The sequence below is a fragment of the Eublepharis macularius genome, chromosome 2 (assembly GCF_028583425.1).
Source record: "Eublepharis macularius isolate TG4126 chromosome 2, MPM_Emac_v1.0, whole genome shotgun sequence".
Lineage (NCBI taxonomy): Eukaryota > Metazoa > Chordata > Lepidosauria > Squamata > Eublepharidae > Eublepharis > Eublepharis macularius.
In genome coordinates, this window is record NC_072791.1 from 98,350,112 (window position 1) to 98,377,646 (window position 27,535).

A 27,535-nucleotide genomic window follows, 5' to 3' on the forward strand; every position below is an offset into this window, starting at 1 on the left:
AGACCCTCAATGCAGATCCAGACATCATCATTCTACCAGCTGATAAAGGCAATGCTACAGTGATCATGAAAACAGAGGAATACAAAAAGAAGATTAAGGAACTCCTGGACCCCTCCACCTACAAAAAACTAAAACGAGATCCCACTTGCAAAATCACCAGGCTAACAAATGCGCTGATCAAGAATTCCTCACTACATCCCGACACGCACAGAAAACTATGCAAGACTGAAGCACAGCCACCTAGACTATATGGACCCCCCAAAATACATAAGGATTCAGTCCCACTCCGACCCATTGTGAGTGCCATTGGTTCACTGGCATATGAATTAGCTAGACATCTGGCCGATCTCCTGCAGGACCACATCGGGAAAACCTCGTCTTACATCAAAGATTCAGCAGATTTCATCAACAAAATCAGTTCTCTGAAACTCAACCCACAAGACATACTTGTCAGTTTTGATGTTGTATCCCTGTTTACCAAGGTTCCAGTAAAAGACACTATTGCACTTATTAATCAGATTTTCCCAGAGGATGTAACAGCCTTATTCCACCATTGTCTGACAACCAGTTACTTCCAATGGGACAACGAATTCTATGAACAGATGGATGGGGTGGCCATGGGGAGCCCACTCAGCCCAGTTATAGCAAACTTCTACATGGAACATTTTGAAAAAACAGCTCTAGAATCAGCACCCCACAAACCTAGTGTATGGTTCCGGTTTGTGGATGATACATTTATCATTTGGAGCCATGGGGAGGAAGAATTGATGGGGTTTTTGAATCATCTCAACAACATCCACCTGAACATACAATTCACAATGGAGAAAGAAATCGAGGGAAAACTCCCATTCCTGGATACCTTGGTCATCCGCAAAGCAAACTTTCAGTTAGGTCACAAGGTCTACAGGAAACCAACTCACACTGATCGGTACTTACACAAAAACTCCAATCACCACCCCCGACAGAAAAGAGGCATAATGAAAACATTAGTGGATCGTGCAAGACGGATATGTGAGCCGCACTTTCTCAATGAGGAAATTAATCATCTAAACCACGCACTTCAGGCAAATGGCTACTCCAGAAATGAAATCCGAAGAGCAATCAAACCCAGGATGAATCAACCAACCAAGGAAAAACAGTCTCCTACAGGAAAAGTGTTTTTGCCATATATCAAAGGAATTACTGATCAGATGGGAAAGCTTATGAAAAAGCATAACCTTCAAGCAGTATTCAGACCCACCCGAAAAATACAACAGATGCTACGATCAGCAAAAGACAGTAGAGACCCCCTCACCTCTGCAGGAGTATACCGTATACCCTGCAGCTGTGGACAAGTTTACATCGGGACCACAAAGCGTAGCATCCAGACAAGAATAAAAGAACATGAAAGACACTGCAGACTTGGACAACCTGAAAAATCAGCAGTGGCTGAACATAGCCTAACTCAAACAGGGCACAGTATCTTATTCCAGGACACCAAAATACTGGACAACACTTCCAACTACTTTGTCAGACTGCACAGGGAAGCCACTGAAATTCACAAGCATAAGCAAAACTTCAACAGGAAAGAAGAAACCTTAAGAATGAACCGAGCATGGTTTCCAGTTCTGAAAAACACCAGGCTAACAAAACATTCTATCCCCGACAATAGCCCTGCAGAGAAGATTAGCACATCAAGTACCAATCCATATGCAAAAGAACCTCCTCAGGATACAGTGAAGCCTCCCGCCATTAGCATTCCACACCCTGGGAAACTCTTAGAGGATGACTCAGCTCAACCCCACCCCTCCTGAGTAGATACAAATGACCTACATCTTTTCCACACTGTGACACTGAGAGACTTCTGTCTTTTGGTGCTACACCTCTGAAGATGCCAGCCACAGCTGCTGGCGAAACGTCAGGAACTACAATGCCAAGACCACGGCAATACAGCCCGGAAAACCCACAACAGCCATCGTTCTCCGGCCGTGAAAGCCTTCGACAATTTCTCTCTACTGTTTGTGGATCTTTCTCATATTGTAGGAGAACTACTACATATTGTAGCTAAAACTTATATTGTTTCTTAATGAAGGAGCCTTGGGCCCCATTAATATTTTGTTCAATGTAGTGTTGCTGCTGCAGAACAGAACCTTCCCCTCTGCCATGGTTGTTGAGATCCAAGACACAGCAATAATATGAGCTACATCCTATCAAACGGAAGGCTTTCTGAGAAGACAATCAATGCCATGTGGTCCTCCCAACTGATGTGGCTACTTCCTGTGTCAAGCCCTCAGCTACTGGGCTGCAGTAGTGACTGAGCACCAATAGGCAAACTGTGCTGAGTTCACCAAGTTAATCACAGCACCAGCACAGCCCATGACTGAAAGCCAGAGCTGATGAAAACCCACGGCTGCTACAGGTTTACAGGGCACTGTGAGAGTCTAGTCTACAGTTATGATTAAGAGTATATTGAGTGGTAGTTATTCCAGGTTAATTAATGAAAATTAGAATCTCTGCATGAGAGTGGAATTAGTAAGTCAAATGAGATATTTTCCACATAACCCCATATTATGAGACTCCAAAGGCTTTAAGGATAGGAAAATGCACCAAATGTCTACAGCACTGGAGTTCAAATGAATGACGTGTTAACTGCTAGAATAAAGGAGCATATCTCAAAGTATATATCAGTGCACTGTTATTTTATAAAGTTATACTTCTGAAAGTGGATAAAGAACTTCTGAAGAACTTCTGCACAAGCAATTGTTCCCAGTGAGATATTCTTCCTAACCCAATATATGTGTACTAGCAACAAAGTCCATTGTGGGAAAAAATGCAATGGGCTCTAGAAAGGGCAGGGCAAGCGGGCTGGGCATTGCTGCCTCTGCCCCCTCCGCAGCACCACAACTGAGGCGGAGAGAGGGCAGGGCAGCCAGGTCAGGCATTGCCCCCTCCGCAGCTCCCCGATCTGGGCCGGGGGAGGGCAGGGCAGCCAGGCTGGGCATTGCCTCAGGCAGTGCCCCAATGGGGGCAAGAGGAGGACAGGGCAGCCATTCCTGGCATTGCCGCCTCCCCTGCAAGAGGCCTTAGAGCATTCCAGCACTCCACAGTGGCCTGATTCAGCCCTGATTTGGGTGGCTGCAAGGCCAGGAGCACTGCTGGGAGAGCGGAAAGGGTCCTAGAGCACTCCTACACCCCACAATCACCCAATTTGACCCCTATTCTGGCTGCTGTGGGACCTGGGAGCACTGCTGGGGAGTGCTGTGCCCCACAGCTGTGTGATTTGGCCCCATTTCAGGTGGCTGCAGGGCTAGGAGCCCTGCCGGGGGGCAGAAAGGGCCCAGGAGCACTGCTGGGGGGGGGTGAAAAGGGCCCTGGAGTGCTCCTGAGCCCCGCAGTGGTCAAATTGGACTCATTTCAGCTGTAAATTGGGTTGCTGTGGTGTGCAGGAGCACGCCGCACCACCAGGGAGCCACACAGGAGGCACATTCCTTCGCCTTCCCCCCCCCATCAGGGTGGGAGCAGGGATCCTCCTCGGGGGCCTTCTTGGCAAGCTGTGTTGCTGAGGACTCACTTTTTACCCTGCAGAGGAATGCGTAAGTGCGCCTGCGCAGGGAGAAAGGGTGAGTCATTGCCAATACAGCTCACCTTTTATATGGTAGGATAAACAGGACATAGTAAATTAAACATCCCTCCTCTCCCCAACCCTTACAATAATCATAATGAGACTATGTGAACCATTGCTTCTCATGCTTACCCCATTGGTACTGATTGACACTACTGGAGGTAGTGGGTCACAATTAGTCTTCCTCAGCTATTTTAAAGTATATTGCTGTATTTGCCTGATCCAGATCTGTGTGACAAGCAAAGCAATTCTAGACAGCTGCTTCAGATGGCATTTTATTGCAATAGTAATTCAGAACAGCTTTACCTTGCCTTGGCACAAGCTTCAGCAGCCCAGGAATAGTGACAGAGGATTCAGGGTTGGGAAGGTTAGAGGACCTGAAGTTCAGAGAAGGGTGAGGAAACGTAATGATTTCCACTATTACCGTACCTCAGCATAGTGTGAGATACCAATAGATGAGCCAAGGAACAAATGCTGTCTGAGATACATGAAGAGAGGATGAACTATGGGACCTTTGCAGGGCTCTTTCTAAGCTTAAGTGTAAAGGTGGGCTGGAGAAAGACCACCAGGAGTGAAGGTTTAGTGGGTGGTGGCTCTTAATTCTGCCTATAAGGTCAAAATGCTCAAGGCCAGCTCTAGTGTGTTCATACAACTGCATGTTCTCAATCAATAAAGCTTGCTTCACAGTTTGAGGTAGCTGAAAGAAAAGAAGCTGAACTGCATCATATTGATACCAGTGTCTGCTTTCTCAGTAATCTTCGTAACACCTCCCTCTAACCTTCCTTTATGCTAGTACTGAAGCTGCCATTTCTGACAGAAAAGACACTCCTAGTCTATTAGTAAGAGTGTCAGAGTGAGATTTCATTTCACAGTCCATCTCCTTAAAAGGCTGTCAAGGCACCAATAAACTGAGGAGCAGTTAAAATCTGTGACAAAAACTTCTATTTTTGTTAGGCTTCTGCATATGCGAAACAGAATGATTTCTACTCCAATGATGACTCCTGCTCTTACTTCTTCCCACCTGACACTTAACACTTCTATAATAGAGCACAGGAAAAAAGATTATAGCTTTATGTTAGTGACACTGGAGTTATATATGAAGAGGCACTTCTATTCAAAGCTTCTATTTACATGCACGTTCAGCTTTCAGAATAAATTAACCTTTTGGTTCATATCTGTGCTTGTTTTCTTAGTTGAGAAGCATTTTGGGGGGTCTATATAAAAAGTCTTTTCTCTCTCTCCCTCAATTCACTCCAAGTTATACAATCTATAGTACTGAATCATATATGTTTACTCATTTACAATTTTTAGAAACTGTCTGATTTTTTTTATTTATATAGTTTACTTGTTTTAAAAAAGCCTTAAGAAATGTACATTGTTGTATGAGGCAAAACCTCAGCCACTATAAGCCTATAACCCTTCATTCCCATTACAGCATCATAGTCCAGCAGCTGAAATGCATTATTCATTGTACTATAGTTTTAAAATTATTTTGAGCTGCTTTAGAAATCAAATTTGTTGAAATGGAGGATAGAATATTAATAAAAATAAATGCTTAATGTGCAGTGGTCAAGATTAATAGATGAATAGATTTCACCTATATATTATAACCTTATTTACTTTTCTGTGGGCACATGTGCCAGAAAATCCACTATACTCTTTCACAAGTCAGCAGATGTATGTGCAGGGCTTTTTTCCAGCTGGAACACAGTGGAACGGAGTTCCGGAACCTCTTGAAAATGGTCACATGGCTGGTGGCCCCACCCCTGATCTCCAGACAGAGGGGAGTTTAGATTGCCCTCTGTTCCGCCGAGCAGCATGGAGGGCAATCTAAACTCTCTGGAGATCAGGGGGCGGGGCCACCAGCCATGTGACCAGTTTCTCCAAGGGCAATCCACTGAGTTTCCCAGAAAAAAGTCCTGTGTATATGTATATATTGTTGCAGTTGTATATGTATATATTGTTTTATTTGGGGGCATTATGTATATATTGTTTTATTTTCAGGCAATGAGTTTAACATAGGGTGATTCCCCACAGAGATTTTAACCTATGTAGATAGCAGGAAGCTGCTGCTGTATTTTGGAGCCTCCACACAATGTATCACCCAATCCAGGCATGACTTGTGGGCTTCCATACTTTCACTCAGTGAGTCAGATTAAAGAAAATCCTCCTTTAACTCAATTTGGCAGAGAAACCATGAGGTGGATGCAGATGGAGTGTCCATGTGGGCATTTCTCCTCCCCCCCACAGCCAATCTGGGGAGAGGTGAGGCTAAGCTCCATTTTAAAATGATGCAGAGCTGTTTGCTAGCTGGCACCACCACCACCCATTTAGCACTTTGAAGGACTTTTAAAATTTCTCCAATGGAACCATATTTCAAAGTTGCAGCATGGATCAACTGTGAAATGGAGAAGAGGGAACTGAGGCTGCAGAAGTGCAGTCGCAAAAAAGGGGAGGAGTGGGGTGGCATATGCAGCAACTGCAATGGGACTAGCTATATGTGGGAATCATTCCTGCTTACTCCTGTCTTGTTTGCTAATACTGATGCAGCAGAGATGCATTTTTGTCCCCATATAGAATCACCCATAGACTGTAATGATAGCAATGCTTTCTCACACGAAACTTTCAAAGCTTTAAATTGTAAAATCAATTGCAAGTGTTTTATACTAGAATCTGGAATAACAGAATTCAACTGCTTTCCTACAAAGTACCTGTATAAGGTGTCTTGGCATCCTCAGAAAACTATAAACATCAGGGCTACTGGGAGAATCCAATACAATTAAAATAATTTTCAAAGTACTTTAAGGTTGCTTCCACATGGATGTTTTGCTCTGCCTTAGCTTCCTTACTAGAGTGTTTTTGAGAGAATATCTGTATGAAGTCCTCTTTTCATCCTGCTTCCATATTTTTGCCCACTTTGCTGAGATCTTCCTCAAACCTGGTTTGTTTGTGATCTTTTGAGAAATATCTCAGACAAAGCACTTTTGCACAACATGTGGAAGGGAAGGTGCAGTTTTTTGCAGGTTCCACCCAAAGTAAGCACCATTTTCATTGTCTCAATCCCCTGTGGCCACCATTGCCTTGCTTTGTGGCTTTGGGGCAATTGCTGTATTACTATTTCATTAAAATGCTATAGTGATTTGTCAGTTACTGATTTTTTAAAAACCCCTTGTGTGGTACTGGAAAGGGCAGATGGGAGCTGCAGAGGACAGATACAAGAAAAGTGCATTTGTAGCAGCAATGGAAGGAACCTGGAAATCCTTGCCATATGGAAATAGCTTAATTTTGCTTTTATAGCAGGAGCAAGGATGACAAATTGTGGTGGAAAATAACATTGTTCAATTCTTCACTGCAATTAAAATTTTAAAAAATCATATAGTTCAGTTCATGCTGCAGCTCTCAACCTAAACCTACCAGTAATACATTTTACTACAATACCTTAAAGAAATTGCAACAAAATGATTTCTTTCAGAATGGTATCTATAATATCCAAATTGGGGGGAAATTGAAGTGTGCAAAGACCATAGTTTTGTGTTGTGTTAGCTGATTCTTCTTCTGAGCAATGTAAAATTAAAGAAGTATTGGTCCAATTTGCTTAAAAATTGTGTCAGATTAAAGTAAACAAGCACTTAACAACTGGCTGTAAAAAGCAGAGATGAAATGAGCATGGGGAAAGATCTCAGTACTCTACAGGAGCTCTGCCTTACACTGAGTGAAGAACACAGGTCTACTTGGAAAGGTGGAAGGAGGTGAAATCTAAAGTACTACTATCCCACTAAGAACTAGAATTAAATCCCATGGTGCCATGGAGCTGAGACTAAGAAGCAGCTCACTGCAGTACATTGTATGCAAAAGCTATGAATGTTTGCCTAGCAATTGAAGCCAGCTGCCAGTTAATAAAAATGAGTGTCTTTTTCAAGATAAGGTTATCTTATAGCAGAAAGAATATTTAAAAGATGGAACTGAAAATTCATCAAAAAGACCCAGAATACTCATTAATATGAATATTAGAGGATAGATCTTTCTTCTTCTTATTTTTGTTTAATGCACACAAAAGTCTGGTCAACAGCATTTTCTTGCTCCATTGATTTTAAAAAGTATTCTCTGCTCCCTGCTGTTAGATTATTTCCAAGGGACTGTCTCAGGTCAACAGGTGCAATGGTTTGCTCAGCTAACTCACTCACTCATGTTCTTCCTTCCTGCTCAAAATATATACAACACAGCAGACACAAGAATACAGCATATCAATCTAAACTCAAACTTAAAGCAACAAATCTACGTAATTCTTTTGCTTTGCTGTGTATAGTATACTGTGTAAGTATGTCAGGTGTCTCTTCAAAGCTTTTGAAGCAGAGACTAAAATATGGTGCATTTACAGTCCTGGAAAATGTACAGTGCAGTCCTAAACTACAATCTAAATGTAGTTTGGATGCCAATTCAGGTGTATCCCAAAGAGACACCACAGTGGTGTAGACACAGGCAGCATGTGACACTTAGCTCTTGAAGCTGCCCCTCCCCCATAAGAAATCCCCCTTACACTGGTGGAATGTTATACCACTAAAAACCTGGTGTAGCCTATAGAAGTCCAAGACTTGGTTCAGCTTATAGTGCTGACTACGCAGTTAGTCAGTCTAGGCACCCAGGAACCCCTGGGGCGAGTTTGCATAATCCCGCCTAACGCACAGCCGACCTTTGCTCGACGCAAAGACGTTCCCCTCTGAAATATACATACTAGAAGGAGAAGCCTCCGCATAGGAGTCCCCCAGAGCAACAAGCTGGAAGGTTCGCTTAATGCTCCGGGACTTCTCATTCGAACCCCGCCTAATAGACAGTGCTGGCAGAAAAACACCCTCCTTTTTTTTCTTCCCCCGCTTTACTTCATTCATTCTGCTGCAACAAACTCAGGGAACCTGTACTTATATCCGCAGGTCTCCCCAGGATATTTTCGCCACAGAAAGGAAAGGAAGGCCAGGAGATGAGGCACCTGGCCACTCTGTGTTTGCTCGTGCTGGCAGGCACCCTAATAGAGGGACGCCCGTCCAAATTAATGCCCTACCCCCACTGGAGATGTATCAATACCCTAGCAGAGAATGAAATGATGGTCTGCAAAGTTGTACAGCAGAGTAATATGACCACCCCCACGGATCGCACTAACTTCCGCAGTTGTGAAGAGCAGTGGATCCGACCCCCAGAGCTTGTTATTTTATGTGTGGGAGTAAAAACCATGTCCCAAGAATTAGTGTGCTACTCGCCTACCGATACGGTTTCACCACTTGCTCCGATTCCATGTATGTTCCTTCCCCGCATCAGGCCAGCCCCCACCACAGTCCCGGTGGTAGACAAATATACCACCCCTGCCAATCCCGAAACCTCGCCAGTTGTCACTGAGGCTTTCGGACCATACTGTGAAGTTATTCTAGTGTCGGCCGCAGTATGGAAGGCAGGAGACCCCTTCAGAATGACCATCCTACTAGGCACTACTACCACTGAATCTGCATCAGTCACTGTCACGCCCCCTTCAGGCGCAGTTCTCTCCTTCGCTATAGAGCGCTGGGAGAACCTGACCTGGATTGTAAAAGAGAAAGACCCAGCCAAACACGGCCCACCCGATTGGATACTGGTTCAGCAGACGCCCGAATACCAAACCAAGCCCCTAGTAGAGAAATTTCACCGGCTTGGGCTGCTCTTTGTAAACTTGACTCACAAACCAGGCAATTATTCCCTGCTGATCCGGGCCCAGGAGACCCACACCATCCAAATTGACCCCTCGATTGCTAGCAATGAACAATTAAGCCAAGGCGGCACGCATATAGTGGGCTCCCATGTTTTGAAAACTGACATTTGAGAGAGAGTTCTAGTCCACCCGCAAATGTCTTTAAAAGAGATCCGCATAGACTTAGCTGAGCTAAATATAACCCAGAGGCTGCCGCAGTGCGCTCCCTATCTGGAGGCCGGTAGCAAGGGTTGGAATGCATGGCTACAACTGTGGATCGATCCCTCCCCCTCTCTCTCGCGTGCCAGATGAAGCATTGCCGACTGGACTGTTCCTGCAGCCAGAGGCTTAGCAATCATGGATTCGGTCAATATTGAGACTCTCGCTAATAAGTTTGCCCATGTCACGACTAGCATCTCCGACTTAGGTAAACCAGTGGTGCAGTCCCTAAATTCCATTTCGAATGGGCAACACGAGATCAGCTCCATTTTAGTTAACTGGGAGAGTCAAATTGAAAGAGATTTTTCTCTGCTGCTCAAAGGAACGCAGTCCTTTGAACGCAACGTGTCAATAGCCATGGCATGTATGCAAGCCCAACAATTAAACCAGGCTGTGGCCATGGGGCTAATTCGGCAAGCCACGGACGGGCACTTGCCCCTGGAAATTAAAAGATTGATTATGCCCAAATTGTCACCCATAGAACTGGAGCTTGAATCCTGGTGGTCTCTTGTAAATTTCTCATTCTCACCGACCACCCAGGAGCTTAAATTATTTTTATTAACGGCCAGTGCGCACGAGTCATTCCACGTGTATCCAGTGGTGCCTCTGGGACTCCAAGTCAGCGACACCGAAGTCCTCTACGCCCGCCACCCCGACCATTGGGCCCGCTTCACGCCGACCGGATGGCAGCTCGTCAGCCTCCAAGGGTGCCAGCATCGAGACCAGACCGGCTTCATTTGCCAAGACCAAGCCTTTGCACCACATCACCCCTGTGTAGCCCCGCAAGTCGACGCCCTCAACGAGTGCTCCTTCGAGGTCGTCCGGGAGAACAGCTCCGCTGTGGTCTACCTTGGGAAAGGATGTGCCTGCGTGCGAACGGCCTGCGACTTTGTGATCCTGAACTCGTTCCAGCTCAAGCCCGTGATCCCGGGAGTCAATCGCTGCTTCTGCAACCTGTCTTCGGTGGCAGCCTGCGACTTCACCTACACGGTACCGGTCTGGACCCAAGAAGAGATCCTGGTGGCACCCTCCATCTATCGTTGTGTGAAGCCCATCTCCCTTGGCATCGGTCTAGAGCTAATCCACGAGCTCCTGACCCACCCGCAGCTCCACCACACCCTCCAGAGCATCCAGAGGGACGGGGATACTACTGCTTTGGTTGTGTCCCACAACGGCAAAGAGATTTTGGATCTTTCCCAACAGATCAAGACCACGGGTGAGCACTCGTGGTGGGAGACCCTCTTTGGCTGGAGCCCCACTGCCACTGGAATTTACAATTTGGCTTTGCACCCGATCATTGTTATTTTGGCCTTCCAAGTTTTGTTGTGTGCCTCACTACTTTATTTGGGCTGTTGGAGCCGCCGACAGCTCCAGCAACTCCAGCTGTCTTACCGCACGGATCGCTATAACCCCGACCTCCTTCTGCCTTAATGGTTGTTCTTGGCATCCCATTTTTGGTCCCGTGCTTGTTTATTATTTATGCTGGTGTGAACTCTGCTTGTGTTTATGCTTAATATGTATGGATCCTGAACCGGCCCCATGGACGCTCTGCTGCCGGACACCGCTCTGAGGCCCTCCTGTGGACTAGGGGGGGACGTATTTCCCTGCCCCCAGCCCACGGCCCGTCTACGAACAACCGCCAGCGGCACCACCCCCATGAGGACTAGAACTGTGTGCCTGAAGCCCTTCTCGCCGCTCACCGACCCTGCTCTGCGGATTGACGCAGACAGCAAGGGGGGGGGGGTGGAAGTGTGTTTTGGAACACATGGACTAAGCTTGCTTGTTCCTGTATATATATGCAACCCAGTCTAGCAGCTGTACTGCGGACTGAGCCGTCTGTGATCTTTGCTGCTCCATTGTTTTAAGCTCTCTATGAATTTCTTTCCATTGCCTTCCATGAATTTCACCCCTATGAATTTAGCCCCGAATTAATCCCTCACTCTATCTATTGCAAGTGCGCCCATGATCCTCCCATGAACTGGGATCTTTTAATCACCCCCTATCAATTTTACTCCTATGAATTTGCTTTTAACCTTATGAATTGCCTTTTAACCCGAATCCCTCCGCCGAAGTGATTTTAGCCTATTTATCAGTCGTATGAATTTGGTTTTAACCGGGACCACTCCTGAACGGTCTCTTTTAAAGGTTATTTTATTCCTGATTTTAAACTCTATGAATTTGGTTTTAATCTGGCTGCATGAGTTAGCCTTTTAATTGCGAAGTTTATTTTTCTGCCCCCATGAGCCCTTCCGCCGCTTACCCTCATGAATTGTTTCCACGCACTTGCTTTTACTATTGCTGCTTTTATCTGTGAATTGGGTTTTAACTTCCTGAATTATTGTTTTTAACCCTATATATATATATATTTATGATTTTAACCCCTATGAATTGTTAACCTTCCATGAATTGGTCTATGCCTCACTTGCACTTTCCGCCTTCCGTCATGTATGAATTGCTTTTAATCTGGCTTTTAATCTCGCATTCATGAATTGACCCATGAATTGCCTTTGCTTTTAATCCTATGCTTATGAATTAATCCATGTATATGAATTGCTCCTGGTTTTTAGTGCTTTTAATCCACCATGAATTGCGTATGAACTACCTCCATCCATGAATTGATCTATGTATACGAATATGAATTACTGCTGCTTATATACATGAATTGCTCATTGCTGCTTATGTAACTATGAATTGCTGCTTATGTTGACGGTCGCACTTAGCACACCTCCTGGTGTGAGCCCAGAGAACTGCAGCCCATTGGCTGATCCAAATTGCACTTATTCGGTTAGGTGGTTCTCCAAACTAAATTTTTGAGTGACGCCTCCCCCTCCTTCCCTTCCCACTCCCTCTCCGCTCGAAGCTCGACCACCGGACATTGCCGACCACCTCGCCTTTGAAGTCAAGTTCGGGGAGCCACGCGCCTGACATCACGTGGTCCCCGAGGGGGGAAATTGTTGCCAAGTAGGCCCCCTCTCCTGCTTTAAGGCCTGCCATGAACTGTGTTAAAGTTTCCTGCGTTGCTGTTTTACTGCTGCACCAAAGACTGCCCTGCACGTGTGTGTTCTGGTACACGTGTCAGTTTCCTGCCTGCGTGTTAATTACCTTGCTGCTGCAATAGACTGTGTAGTTCCCTGACTCCATGTTTGGTTAACTGCACAAAGGACTCTTTTTCTGGGCAGACCTGCCCTGACCTGTATCTGGACTTCCCAGTGTGTGTTTGGACTTTATTACAAGTGTGCCCCGTGCCTGCAGTGCCATCTGCCATGGACCGTGCCTGTTCCCTGCCTTGGACTGTGTTTTAAAGTGCTGTTCCCCCTGCCTCCGTGGAAGCCTGCCTCATATGGGCCCAAGCCGCTGCTAGCAGCCGGGCGCCTGCCGGGGAAACCTCCAGCGAGCCTGGCTAGGCACTCCCTGGTCAGTTCCCGCCTAGAGCCTCCCGCGGGCCGGTCCCCGAGTTTGCCCTCGCTACCGGGCAGCCTGCTATCCAGCCCCAGCTATGCCCAGCCGGCATCCATGTTCTCAGGCACCCAGAAGACCCAGGGAAGAAGACTGCTTTGGGAAGCCATTTCGGCGAAGCGGTCACACCACGTCCGCAGCGAGAGTACCTCGCCCCGCTCTGCATATCTTAGGAGCCGCCCCGGAGAAGGAACTAAGTGCCGACCATCCCAGGCACTTAGAGAATGCATCTCAAAGAAACCTCCGCATTCCAGAGCTGATGACATCAGGACAAGCCCTGTCCGCTGGAACATCCTTTCAGCCCACTTGGATTTCCCCCTCCCTCTTTTGTCCCCTCTTCCTGAGGTGTCACTTATCACAATCAGATTACCAAAGTGGCCCATCCAAGCCATTCAGTAACCCATTAGAACCTTTGTCTTAATCTGTGAGAACCACCAAGTACAGCACCAGCCCCAGGGTACGTTTTGGGGTATTTAAGCCGGTCTCCCAGACCGCATGGTGCGCGTGCCATCCTATCCAGAATCCCTTGCTGTCCGTCTGTGGTCCCAGTGCTGGCATTGGGCCACCACGCTGTTGTGTCTCTGCTTCGCTTCAGGATTGTGAGTATTCCCCACCATCGTTGGGAACCTGCTAATGTGAAAGTCTCTGCATTTCCTACTCTGCATTTCTTAGATCTTGTGTGTTCTCTTGTATGCTTGTGCAAGTTTAGGCTTACGCCACATTGTTAGTAAATACACGTGATTGAAACTATTTGTAGTCTGCCTCTTTTTCACTAGAGTGTCTGGAATCAGGACCTCCGTAAACATAGGTTAAGATCCGCGCTAATTTTAAGTTACAGACTGCTAAAGCTAATTCCCCATTCAAATAGAGCAGTTCTGGTAACACTCTGGCTTATACTGGAACAAATGCAACTATGGTCCCATGCCCTCCACATGTGCCTACTCTGTGCATAACCTCCTGCACCAGTTGCCAACAGTATGTGCGGCCAGTGCTGGCAGGGGGGATAATGTTACTCCAGTACCATGTAGTCAGCATGATGCTGTGCTGGTGTACCCACCCCCACCATGGGCAGGAGACATGGGGGACGAGTGCAATCTGGGCTGTCTGCTAGCCACTGTACTGCAAATTGTTTTCCTATGGCCGAAACACCCATGGTAGGTATTGCTTGCCAGGATCAGAGTCTTTATGCTATCCACAGCTGCCCCCACCAAGGGGGCATCACCATCACCAGCAGCAGTAGTGGTGATGTCATGTACCCATTCCATGACAGCTGTGGGGCAAAGTCTGCCAAGCTGAGTGACCTGGAATCTATCTGTTCCAACTGTGGCGGAAGCTGTTCATGCCACACCATGGCATGTGATCCAGGGCATGGAATATATCTGTGGTTGGCTATCCCCCAATGGATGGTGCATAGATGTGGGGGCATGGCATGGGACCTACACTCAAGGGGGAATCAGATCATGAGCCACTCACCTGTTCCCTTATCTCTGTGCCAGCAATCCCTATAATGTGGATTTCCCACCCTCTGCCACAAGTTTATCATGGTTGAGAAGGGCAGTGAGAGGTGACAGGATGGACAGCCCATGTCCCTCTGAAACCACTGCTCATGATGGAAGGCCACATTTTTAACCTTCCAGCAAGCCCTGATCTGAGCTGTGCTGTGTTGCCATGCTGTGATCTTTCAGGACCTGCTGGATGGCCAGCGTGGTTGGGGGTGATAGTGTTCACCATCAGCACTGGGAGAGAGGAGCTGTCCCCGATGCACCTGAAAGCACTGGCTGCTCACAAATATACACCCTCTCTGCTCACCTTCTGCCATGTTGCATTTGGTTGGCCATACATCACACGCATGTGGTGGCAGTGCTACTGCCCCCACTGATAGCTTGCACTGGCAACTCCTCAATGGCCTGTACTGGTTGTCCTCATGCTGCCATCTGGTCATCTTTGTAGGATGTCTGCCATTCCCTGGGGGTGGGTATCTCCCTGTGTGATGTCAGGGACTGTGATGCCTCAGATGGCAGTGACTGTTCCACGATGTGTGATTCATGTCTGCACTGGCATCATTGCTATGGATCTTGGCATAGTCCCTACATTCTAGGGCCTCAGTCTCAGCACTGGGCTGCCTGAGACTAGCTGCTCCATTGCCATGACCAGGATTAGGATGGGACTATCCAAATAGTAATAGAGTGCTTCTGACCATATGCAGAGTGCATTTTTTGTGCCACTGAATATAAATGTCTGACCATGAACGTCTGGAGTTAGAGAGCAGGGCTTTCAACATAGAAACTGGTTTCTATGAGAGTCCACCCACCCCTGCTTATTTTTCAACATCAGCCACCATTTTCTTATATTGTCTTGAAATAAACATAGAAGAAACAGATTCCTACTGTTTTAAAACCAAAATTCTCACCCAGGTTTGTTACTCTTGGGTTTGTATTGCTTCTGATATGTACAAGCTTTTGATTTTTTGCATATGCTGCTTCCAGGGAAGAGTGGGATGAAATTTCATGCTTTAACATTTTTATAGGCACATAATATCAAGGTTTCCAATAAAATAGAATTGCCTCTTTGCCAGGTTTTTTGTTAGGTTGGTTCCCTTTGAAGTTTACTGTAATCAAAAGGATTACAAACTAACTACTTTAGCCAGGATGGGAAGCAGTGGATGAAATGAGGAGGTGCTGCAGGGTAGCAGAGCCTCAAGCTCCAGGAGACTTTGGTAAACTGAATCCCTCCCCCCGCCCCAGGCATCATCTTTTGCTTACAGGGCTCTCACTTCCTGGAGCTCAAGTATCTTCTGCTGAGACATCAGAGATAATCTGAAGTGTCAGAAAACATCTATAAATGGAGAGTTATAAAAGTAAAAATCCCTAGTAGCAAAATACATGGTGGACAGTGTGACTGTTGACAATAGTTTCCTACAGCAGAATATGATATTTGACAATTGGTACAGTAACTCAGTGGATGTATGGCAATAAAAGACCTTGAATATAATTGTATGTTAAAAACAAAAAAGACATCGAAACCACAGCCTAATTTTTCCAAACCTAAGAAAGAATATTATATATTTCTGAAGTTTAAATATCAGATGAACAGCTCCAAGCATCAAAATGTTGCGCACCACAATACATTGGAACAAACAGAGACATGCAAGTCATGAGGGAAGGTTGTATTCTACCCAGGCCCGGCGCGCCCATTGAGGCCAGGTAGGCGGTGGCCTCAGGCGTGAGGGCACTGGAGAGGCGCCGGAGGGGGTGTCGGGGGCGGAGGCACGCGCAGCCAAGCTGGTGTGACTGGGCTGCAGCTGCTCCTGCAGCCAGCCAGCCCTGTGCCGCCGCCGCCACCACACACCCCAGCTGGGTGCAGAAGCTGCAAGCTGCTGCTGGGGCGGCATGTGGAGCATAGAGCAGCTTCTGTGCGTCGCCCCAGCCATCCTGAGCTGCGTGATGACGTCATCACATGATGACGTCATTGTGCAGTCCGTGGCGTGCGCTGGCTGCAGCTGCTGCTGGGGCGGCGCGCGGAGGCTACTCCGTGCTCTGCACGCCGCCCCAGCAGCAGCTCGCGGCTTCTGCGCCCGGCTGGGGCATGTGGCAGCGTCAGTGTTGGTGGCACGGGGCTGAATGGCTGCAGCGGCAGCTGCAGCCAGCCATGCCAGCTCTGCTGCACGCTCCTCCACCCCTACACCCCCCAGCTGGGTGCAGAAGCCACAAGCTGCTGCTGGGGCGGCGTGTGGAGCATAGAGCAGCTTCCGTGCGCCGCCCCAGCCATCCTGAGCTGCGTGATGATGTCATCACATGATGACGTCATCGCGCAGTCCGTGGCGTGCATGCGCGCTCTGCACGCGCGCACACAAGTGGCCGCAGGTGCCGGCCCTGATTCTACCCGCTTTGTTCTCTTGCTCATTCACCCTCAATCTCCCACTCTCACCTGCAGGGACCCACTAAACTTGCATGGGAGAGGGAGGCTCATCGCGACTGCAGGGGTGTGTGTGGATTAGGCTTTCAAGGCTGGAGCTCTGGAAAGTACATCCTCCTTTTTGGAAGGCCATAAGTCAAGAGAGAGAAACTATCTCAATGGAGACAGCAACAGAAGAAGAGTCAGGAGGCATTTCCACCTTAGACAAAGAGAAGTCACTTGCTTATCAGGAAGATAACACGTACACACAGAGGCACATCCAGCACCCCCTCAATGTCCAAGGCATGCTGATCTGCCTATTCCAGCACTATGGAGGTGTGTTGTCTGTGCAAGTACAGACAACACATCTCTGTTTTGTGGACTTAAAGCTCCATTTTCCTGCAAACTCAGAGGCGCCCTGAAGCCTGAAAAAATGTCTACTGTTTATATCTGTCCCCATTCTCTGGGCCTTTTGATTCACACGGAGCCCAGGTTCACTATTACATATATAACCAAATGTGAAATTTTCTGGTTTGCCCTGTTATGAACCTGGGCCTAGGCGGTTCTGGGAACGCCTGCACTAAAGTGACTGCAGAGCCTACATTTCCCAGGTTCCCTGCGCTCTGCAGTCCTAAAGTGACTGCAGAGTGCGGGCAGCCTCTGTGCGCCGCCCCAGCCACCCACCGGCCAATGGGCCTGGCTTTGCCGCATGATGATGTCATAATGTGATGATGTCATCCTGCAGTCCAGGGGACGCGCACGCACTGTGTGCACACACACGTGGAGCTAGCCACTCGCGCCAGAAACCCTGGTGCCGGCAGTGGCTACATCCTATACTATTCCCAAGGATCCTGTAGTCCTAAGAATTTTGTGGGGGAGGCATAGGAGTCTACAGAAGCCAGATATTAGTTCTTTGAACTTGTTCTGTTCATGGTTCATTAGCTCTATCCAATTAAAATTAAAATTGCTGCATTTCCTTGAGCCTCTTATACTATCCCACTATTCCCAATGGAGGCATGTTGTATTTCTCCCTTTATCTTGGTCTTATTTTCCTCAAGGTGATTGAAGTGAAGTGTAATTTCTTCCTATCTCTGACATCAGGAGTTAAAATCAACAGAGCAGTGTTGAAATACACAGGATGCTGAGTACTGCAGGGACCAAACCGCTTGCGCCCTCTGGTGGCCAAACCCCCTTCCCCGCAGCCATCCATCCTCCACACATCCTATATAACCTCTGCCCAGGGTGGCCATGGCCTCAGGTAAATGGGGGGGTGCAGCTGGACGCCCGGCCCAAAAACACCCTGCCATTGGGACTTAGAGCGCGAGCCAGGAGTGGGCTCACAAGGTGATGGTGGCTGGTGCTGGTGGGGTTGTCAGGGAAATGGTGAAAAGGGTGCTCTTGGAAGTAGCCACGCCATGCTTTGCTGGGCTTGGACGCTGGTATGGCTCTCCCACAAAAGTTGATAGGGAGCCACGCAGAGGCGCCATTGCTACATCCATGCCCAGGCACAGGCGCCAGGTGGGGCATTTGGACTGAGGGGTAAAAGCTTTAATTCTACCTGTTAGCATTTGTGACTGTGATGGTAAAGGATCAGGACATACTACCCTGACTACAGGTAGTGCATAGGCTCACTATGAAGAAGTGATCTTTCCAGATAGGAGTCCCAAGGTTTGTAGGGCATTAAACATTAAAATCTTGACCTATATTCCTAAATTACCAGTCAGATATTGTGTGAATTTTTGCTTGATTTAAAAGAAGAGAACAATCCCTCCTCATTACAATAATCATTTAATATTTCTGAAGTCATCTAAAAGACACAATATATAAAAATCCCTGCTTTACAAGGGCAGTGGAGTAAGCATTAAGTAACACTAGGCTTCTGAAACATACAGAATTATGCCAGTTATTTGTTTCCATGTAAAGCTGCAAAGGAATATATTTTAAATTTAAAAATAAAACATCATGTCTTACTTATAAGCAGACCACTTAAAATTTCATCCAGGAAGAAAGGATTGTGTGGTCTGGAGGACAACATCTTTTTGTCTCATGCAGATTTCACAGTAAAAATGGTTACAATATAATAAATACAGATAAAACATATACATGATACTACTTTCTCTCCCAAGCTCAGAAAGCAGGATCACACATTTAAAACACTGACAATGTAATAGAAGAAATAAATATATATGCTGAAACCATCTCAGCCACAAATACAAATATACAGATCTTGCACAACTTTTGAAAAATGCTTAAGCATCTTAGTAGGTCACTAGAGGAAGAAATCTCTATAGCAGCCAAAGAAAATATTTCACTACACTCCCACATCATTGAGATTTAGCAGAGAAATGGAATGATCAATACCATAGGATTTTAGTGAAAGATGAGAACAAAGATGATTTCAAGTATGATGGCCGCTCATGGTTAGTAATATCAACAAAATGTTGCATCCTCAAGTCTGAAGAAAGTTGCATGTGTAAAGTTGCATGTGTAACTATGGCAAAAAATGGATTTTTGGTAATCTAAACTTATCAGGAAGCTGAATACCAGATCTTAAAATTTCATTAATTTAATCATAAATAGATCTTTTGGACAGGGTCCACATATTTGGGCTAAGCTTGGGGGACAAGTTGTGTTTGTTACCAGCTTTCTTGCTTCCTGTTCCATGAAAGTATAGTTTAGATTTATATATACCTATATACCTGCTGATTGGCAAAGAGGTTTTACAGGAGCAAGCAGTGGACTCTCTGTTAGTGTGAGAAAGTGTGTGTGGTGCAGTGTAATCCCCATGGTTTAGCCCAGTAAGGTGAAGTCAGTGTCTGGAGTGCAGCACCCAAGGCGAAGGGGAGCTTGATAACATTTTATGAGCTCTTATCACCTTGAATAAGGGTGGTAATTCCTGAGCTGAAGACTGAAGTTGGTTTCTAAAATTAAGAGGACTGTATCAAGGGATCCTGGCACTTGGTGGACCCAAAAAGTTGGAGCTTGCTCATCCTGAAGTGGTGCCGAAAGACAGCCAGTTACTTGGTTGAATTCAAAGGCATTTACTGCAAGTTCCTGTTTTCTGTTGCACCTATGTGTTTGGTTATAAAAACAGAGTATTGTTCCATCTATTGAAAGGTATTGAATTAAAGAAATTTTTAACTGACATTTGTCTTGCAAGTTTGGTTCCTAATTTAGCCCCATAGAACCCATAAAAAGAGAGGGGTTACATCAGAAGTTTTCATCCATCCAGGCAACTTTTTTCCCAGGAGAAGGTGTAACATGTTGTGATTTTAAAAGAGGTGTGATTTTAAAAGAGGTTTCCTTGTGTTAACATTTTTTAAAGGGAGGCAGAATACATGGGCTGCTTTCCTTGATACTTGCCAGAATTAATTTCCAGGTGCCATTAATGAATGTGCACTGACTGCTGAAACAGTTTACTACTTGTAATTTGGTTGAATTTGGTTTTATTGTATATGAGCAGGTAGTTCTGAGCTTCAACTATGAATAATTGATTAAAATGTAATTTTGCAGAGTTTGATAGGGAGAACACAGTTGGAGCCTCTGAGCAAAAGAATTACATGCACTTTACATAAATTTGGACCCTCCAACGGAACAAAAACTGCACATCAAGAGAGATCTCATTACATGGGTGCAATGCACATGGCATATCAATGAAACTGGAACACCTTCTGTCTCGGTTCTGGATTTCACAGAGAAGTACAAATACATATAAAGAAGAGAGTATATCTGTGACAAATGGAAGTTTAAAGAAAAAACATTCATGCTGCTAACACTGAAAGAAAAAGAAGACCAAGGTTGACTTGTACCTATTTTTCTTCTGCATTTTAAGAGCCTAGCTATCAAGCAATTTGCCTCTCTCCTGAGGCCTGCTGCTCTAAAATAGTAGCATGATGCAAAATATCTTGCCAAGCAATCAGGTTGCAAAAAGCATTTCCTGCCAACTATATATTGTAGCCACTAATTATTTCAAAATAATTTAATATAACTCTGACCCAATACCTAAGAATTAACTATTTTATATTGAGATAAATCTATCGTTACAGTAAAACAATAGATCAAAATAGACTAGACATGATCCACTCTAAAGTAGTTACTATAATAGAGATTACAATACTCACATTACAGCCAAACAACTGAGAATTGAAAAAAAAAACCCACCTAAACTAGCCTTGAAAACCAGTTTGTGCTTGGAAATGCAAATAAAACCATATAGCACTCTTAACTCTAGCTAAAAGCATTATTCCAAACTAGCAGCAGAACTCATTGTGGAAAAAATATAACGGGCTCTAGCAGTGGGGACTGGGCCAGGCCGCCATGGGTGCAGCAGGCTGGGCTGCCGAGGGCCGGACCGGCCTGCATTGCAGTGGGCTGGGCAGCCCCATGCCACAGCAGGCTGTCGGCTGGGTGTCCCATGCCACTGCGGGCTGCCGGATCGGACAGCAGCGGGCTGCTGGGCTGAGCTGTGGATCAGCTAGGCAAAGAGAAAGCCTTCTCTCTATCCAGCTGAGTGTTGGGCAGGCAGGCACTCTGCCACTGCCCCCCTTGCCTGCGAATCAGCCTGTGGAAAGCCTTCTTCCTGCCCAGCTGAGCGGTGGGTGGGCAGGCTCCGCCGCCCCCTCTTGCCTGCAGATCAGCTGGGCAGGGGAAAAGTTGTGGTTCACCCACCTTCTCCCTGCCCAGCTGAGAAGCCCCGAGGCACTGGGCCTTCCCACAGCTGTGGTGGGGAGGCAAACCGTTTTGCCCCCACTTACTTCTTATCTCTTCATTCTGTGAATAAGAAGTGAGTTGTCAGCAACACAGTTCGCCTTTTATGTCTTAGGATACCTTAAAGCAAAACTTAGAGGAAAACATTTGTAATTGTATCTTTTAAGCACAATACTAAAGTAGTCATTTCCAGACTCACCAGGGAACCAGGAAAAACTGATATATGTATTTGCTTATTTAAAGTATTTCTCTCCTGTCTCAATCCCAACATCAGAAGAGTAGACAGATATAAATCACCTTATCCCATATGAATGTATGCATCCACTCTGGTCATCTTGGGTGACCCCACAATCTAAGGCTTGATGGGTGACAACCCAAGAAGGGGGGCCTTCTTGGCTGTGGCGCTGAAACTTTGGAACTCCCTTCCCTGGAAAATTAATCTATATTCCTCTAATACCCTCCACTAGTGGGTGAAGACTTTTTTTGTCTGGTTTTCTGTATGCGCAGTAACTTTTATTAGACCTTCTCTCTGACTGTGTTGTCATGTATGTTTGTATGTCTCCAAGTTTTTATTGAATTATTTAAATATCTTAAATATAATTGTTTAAAAGTTTTGAGGCCATCTGGAGGACTCTGTTTTGGTGGAAATGCAGCATAGACATGTTTTAAGTAAAATATATAATAAATGAATCTAGATAATCCATATCATCCAAGAATTTCTGGAGATGATATAATTAATTGACAGTCCCTAGAAAGATACTTGATGCAAGGAACCCTTGCCTGAATGAGCACTAGAAAAATGGAACTAAAATAAACAATCCTTAGGGCATACAGTCCAGCCTGGACCAAGCAGTCCTTACAACAGTCCTATCAAGTGCACCAGTACAGTCATTGCCATACTACAAAAAGAGAACCGAGGCTTCAAGAGAGGTTTACTTAAGGATCAGATTAGGCTTGACCCAGGAGATCCATCATTAGGATCTCTGGCAATTTCTTTTAAAGAACTCAAAGCAGCCATGGGGGTGGAAGGATTAGGGTCAGGGGTGTGGTGCTGGAAAGGGATTTCCCCTTTCTTTTTGCACCATTTTGTTGATGTGAATCATCCACCTTCCCAAGCTACAATTTACTTTAATAGTATCTCTCTATATTTTTCCAGGAGGCGGGCCAATTAGCAGGTCCAGAAAGTGCTTGAGATTGGCAAAACAACATAGGGAAGGAAGCTTAGGTCCCACTCCCTCAGGACAGTGAACCAGATTTCCCTTCCCTGCTTGCTGCTTTTTAACCCCCAGCTTTGAAAAAATGTGTCTAAATTAGGTCACTTATATCTTAGGACAACATAGTGAGTGAGTCAAAGGCTGAGATCTGACCCAGAGATTTTCCAGTTCTCACTCTAAGCTACTACACTCATCTACACTAAGCTACTAGGCCAGCCTCACAGCTGATCATACATAGTAGATATAAATTGTTTCGCATGCTCTAAAGGACCCCAATTTTGCTTGATTTATAAATAAATGATTTTGCTATAATCAGCCACTTACATGAAAAGAAGTTATGTGTAATTTTGCCTTATACTTACCTTCAAGTAAACTAGAAATATTGTTGCTGTCTAGTAGGCTGGGGCAACCTAGAAAAAGTAGTATCTCATTCTCAGAGAAATTTGCTAAGGGAGGGGAATTTTCAAGTTGAAGGGAAATAGGATGAGAACGGAGTACCTGGAAAACAAGGTCTAAGAAGAAACGGTTGTTGATATAGTGGGCACAGAAGTTGTTTCATTCAGCCAACTCATAGTAGCTGCAATGTATAGGCTGGCTCAAATACAAAAACCGAGTAGCAAAGGTTAGTTGGAATGCTTAAAGCAAGCTATTCCTATTTTCCTCTAGTAGAGCAGACAGTTCTCAAGTACTTGTAGCCATTTCAAGGAGGTGTTTGAACTATGATACTTACATAACTCCTCTCCCCTTAAAGGAGATATGCTGTGCAACCTTTAATTGTATTTACTCAGAAAAAGTCCCACTAAGTTCAAAGGGGTTTACTCCAAAGTAACTATACATAGAGATTCAGCCTTAATCACTAACTCAAAAAATTACAACAAAATGTGGCACTGTGACACATAATTGCAGGTATTGCTTTCCAACAATCTCCAAGGTCTTTTGCAAAGAAGAAAAAAGTGCATTCTACCAACCAAATTCAACAAAATGTTGTTGTAGTATGCACCAATATTAAATTAATAGTTACAGCATATTCTTTTGCTGTTGACTTAATTAGATGTGACCCTGAATAGCTAAGGCTCCTAGCACTTGGTTATTAAGTTACACTCCACAGAGCTGGAGGAGCTGGCCTTGACATTATCCTGAAAAAGAAAAAGACATTGCTGGCCACTCAGCTAATCTCCCTTGTACCTCAACTACTTGGAGAGATTAGCTGAGAAAGATAAATGTTGGCCAACAGAGTTACTTTCTTGATGTGAGTTTAACACAAGCACTACCAGCTTTCCTTGATTATGGATTGTCAAAAAAAAAGCCTTCAGGATTCTGGATGGTGAAAGCCTGGCTAAATATTCTACCCATCATATGAAAAAATATCCTTAAATATGTTTTCAAACTATGTTTCTCAGGATAAAGGGAATGCAGAGACAGGAGGATAGGTGGGTGGGAATGTGCTTAAGTCCTTTCCTGTAAATGTAATGTAGCTGGCCTTTTGTTTGTATAGGCTGACTGAAGGGAGGGAAATCAAGTAAAACTGTTGAGAGGACTTTCAGGGAAGAAGTGGTAGGTGAGGGAGAATTAAGAACCTACACATTCTCTGCTGAATTGGTTATTTGTTGAAAATCCTGTGCTCCCCTTATGATGTTTCGTTCGTCCCACGAACTTGAAGTCTGAAAGCATCTTCCGTACAGTGGACACTTGAAGAACACTTAGATGTTTACCTTAAGGTCATGCTGAGAGAAGAAATGCTATGAACATACTGGCTCTTGGAATCTCTCAACTAATTTTCCCTACCAGTTGAGAAACTGGGAAAATTTATTGAGTGGGACACCTGGAACAACAAACCCCTTGGCCAGCAGCATCTCCTTTTCTCTCATTTTGATTCAAACAACTGCACATTTTCTTGAGGTTGTCTCCAGAATTCTCATCCATCAGAGCTTTTCACATGGTGAATAATGCATGGTCAATCTCCTAATCTAAGGAGAAGTACTACATAGCATTTTAATTTAATATGTATTTAATAACCATTTGTTGTAATATAATTTTAGCAGCTTTTAATTTTCAGATGAAATGGCCACAGTATGGCTAATACAGTACTAAATAAACTTATTTTTGTTTATAACATGCTTACCATGACTCAGTGTCTGACTACTTCCTCTGGGCTCTGCTGCCTATCTACAAAAAATGAACTCTCAGATTGACCTAAAAGTCTCTGTAAACCTCTGAGGAAATGCTGTCTTGCAGAGCCTGAGGATCAAAGCACAAATGCCCAAAGTTAAACAATTAAAATTCTTTGGATGATGGACTGTGTGGAGTTCTTAAATGATTTTGTTGCCTGATTAAAGCATTTATTTAATACATGGTCTCATATTTTAAAAATATACCCTGAACACTAGCCACGCGGTTAAGTTTTGATTTATATACTAATTTTATTTCTAACCCTTTTACAAAACAGACTTTACATGAAAAAGACAGGCCAAATTCAGCCTCTCTAAAAATGATGCACTATTCTTTCTTTCTTTGTAATATGTTTTTTATTATTTTTCCAGATAGAAAAGAAGGTAAGTATAAGATAAAAGGAGCAAGAAAGTTTTCAGTACAATTTCAGTAGGCTTGCTTATATCAACATTATAGTTCTCCAAGTCTTCTAATTAGTCTCAATACAATTATAACTGAAAGTTCTGATATTTCATACAGTATTGCCGTTTTGTGGATTTTATTCTGTATATTTATTCTTTATCCATTCGTAAAAGGGATTCCAAGGTGTAAAAAAGTCTTCTTCCACTTGTCCATTCAATATGGAAGTTAGTTTGTCCATTTCTGCAGTTTCCATTATCTTCTCTATTAGTTCCTCCAGTTTAGGTACTGCTTGTCGTTTCCAGTAGGATGCAAGTAGAATTCTAGCTGCAATTACTACATGAATAGTGAAGTGCATCTGTTCTTTGTTTATGTCCAGCATACAGCTTAACAAAAAACTCTCTGGTTTGAGAGCAATTGAAATTTGTAACTCAGTTTGTATCAAGGCATGCACCATTATCCAATACTTATGCACCTCCTTACAGGACCACCACATATGAAAAAATGTCCCTATATGTTTCCCACATTTCCAACATTTATTTGACACATTTTTATACATTTTGGCCAATCTATCCGGTGTTAGATACCACCTGTAAAACATCTTGTATAAATTCTCTTTAAACGCAACAGATTTAGTTATTTTTACATTCACTTTCCATATTTTGCTTCATTGTGCTGAGTCAATGTTATTTCCTAGATTCTGTATTCATACAGTTTTACATTTTCCACCCCCTTATTCCTTTTCATTTGCATTAAAAAGAGATACATTTTCTTAATCAATTTTTCATCTGAGTCACATAATAATTTTTCAAAGTCTTTTTGTTCTAGATAAAAACCACCCAACTTCTTATCTTTATTATATCTAGATTCATTTTGTGCTCTTGACCACCAATCTAAATTAATACCTTGGTTTAGTAAATCCTCTTTTGTTTTTAATACTCCTTTATCATCTAAAAGTTATTTATACCTAATAACTTTATCCATAGAGAATACATTTGGCTGTGTAAATGCTTCTAGTGGGGAAACCCATTGTGGGATTTTCTCATATATTCGTGGTACAATTCTTTCCCATGTCATTATAAGAGATTTTCTTATCAGGTGGTTTTTAAAATATTTGTGTCCAGTTACTTTTCCGTACCATATAAACGCATGCCATCCTAACTGTAAATCATGACCTCTGAGAGCTAAAAGTCTTGGATTTTCCAATAAAATCCACTCTCTCATCCAAACCAGGCAACATGCTTGATAATAAGTTTTCCAGTCAGGTAAAGCCAGGCCTGCATTCTCTTTTAGATCTTGAAGCGTTTTCAGCTTAATTCTTGGTTTCTTTCCTTGCCAAATATATTTGCTTATATTTTTATTTAGTTCTTTGAAGAATGACATGTTAATATTTATCAGAATAGTTTGGTAAAGGAATATTATATGTGGCAGTATGTTCATTTTAATAGTTGCAATCCTTCCCATCAATGAGAGTTGTGATCCTTTCCATCTCTCTAGGTCTCTTTTTATTTCTTGTAGAAGCTTCATGTAGTTTTCTTTCATTAATGAGCTACATCTCGAGGTCAATTGTATTCCAAGGTATTTTACTTTCTTCTCCAGTTTAAATCCTGTCATTCTAGTCAATTCCATTTTTTGCCGTATAGTCATATGTTTAGTTATCACTTTTGTTTTTTGATAGTTGATCTTCATTCTCACCATCTTTCCGTATTCCTTTAGATGTTTCATTAAATGTTCTATTGATTTCCTTGGCTCTTCTAGTATAAATAGCAGGTCATCTGCAAATGCTTGCAGCTTATATCTTTGTCCTCTCACCGATGTATTGAGTAGGGAGATGGGTTTATATCCCATCTATTTCATATCCCGTTTCAGAAAGAACTATTCTTTCTGAAATGTTTTTACCAACAGGCTTTATGACAAGCATATCCCAACTAAAACATGATTCTTATATTATCGTATCTATTAACTCTCTCTGGATTGTATCTATTAACAGGTTAGAAAACGGGAAATAAAACTGGACAATCTGATGCAATTAATTCTCTCAAAGCCCATTTACTTCAATGAACTTTGAAGGGTGTAAAATCTTTTTAGGATTGCATTGAGGACTTAGCATTTTCTTGAGTGTTCAAAATGCTTCTTGGGTGTTCAAAATGCTTCAAAATGTTA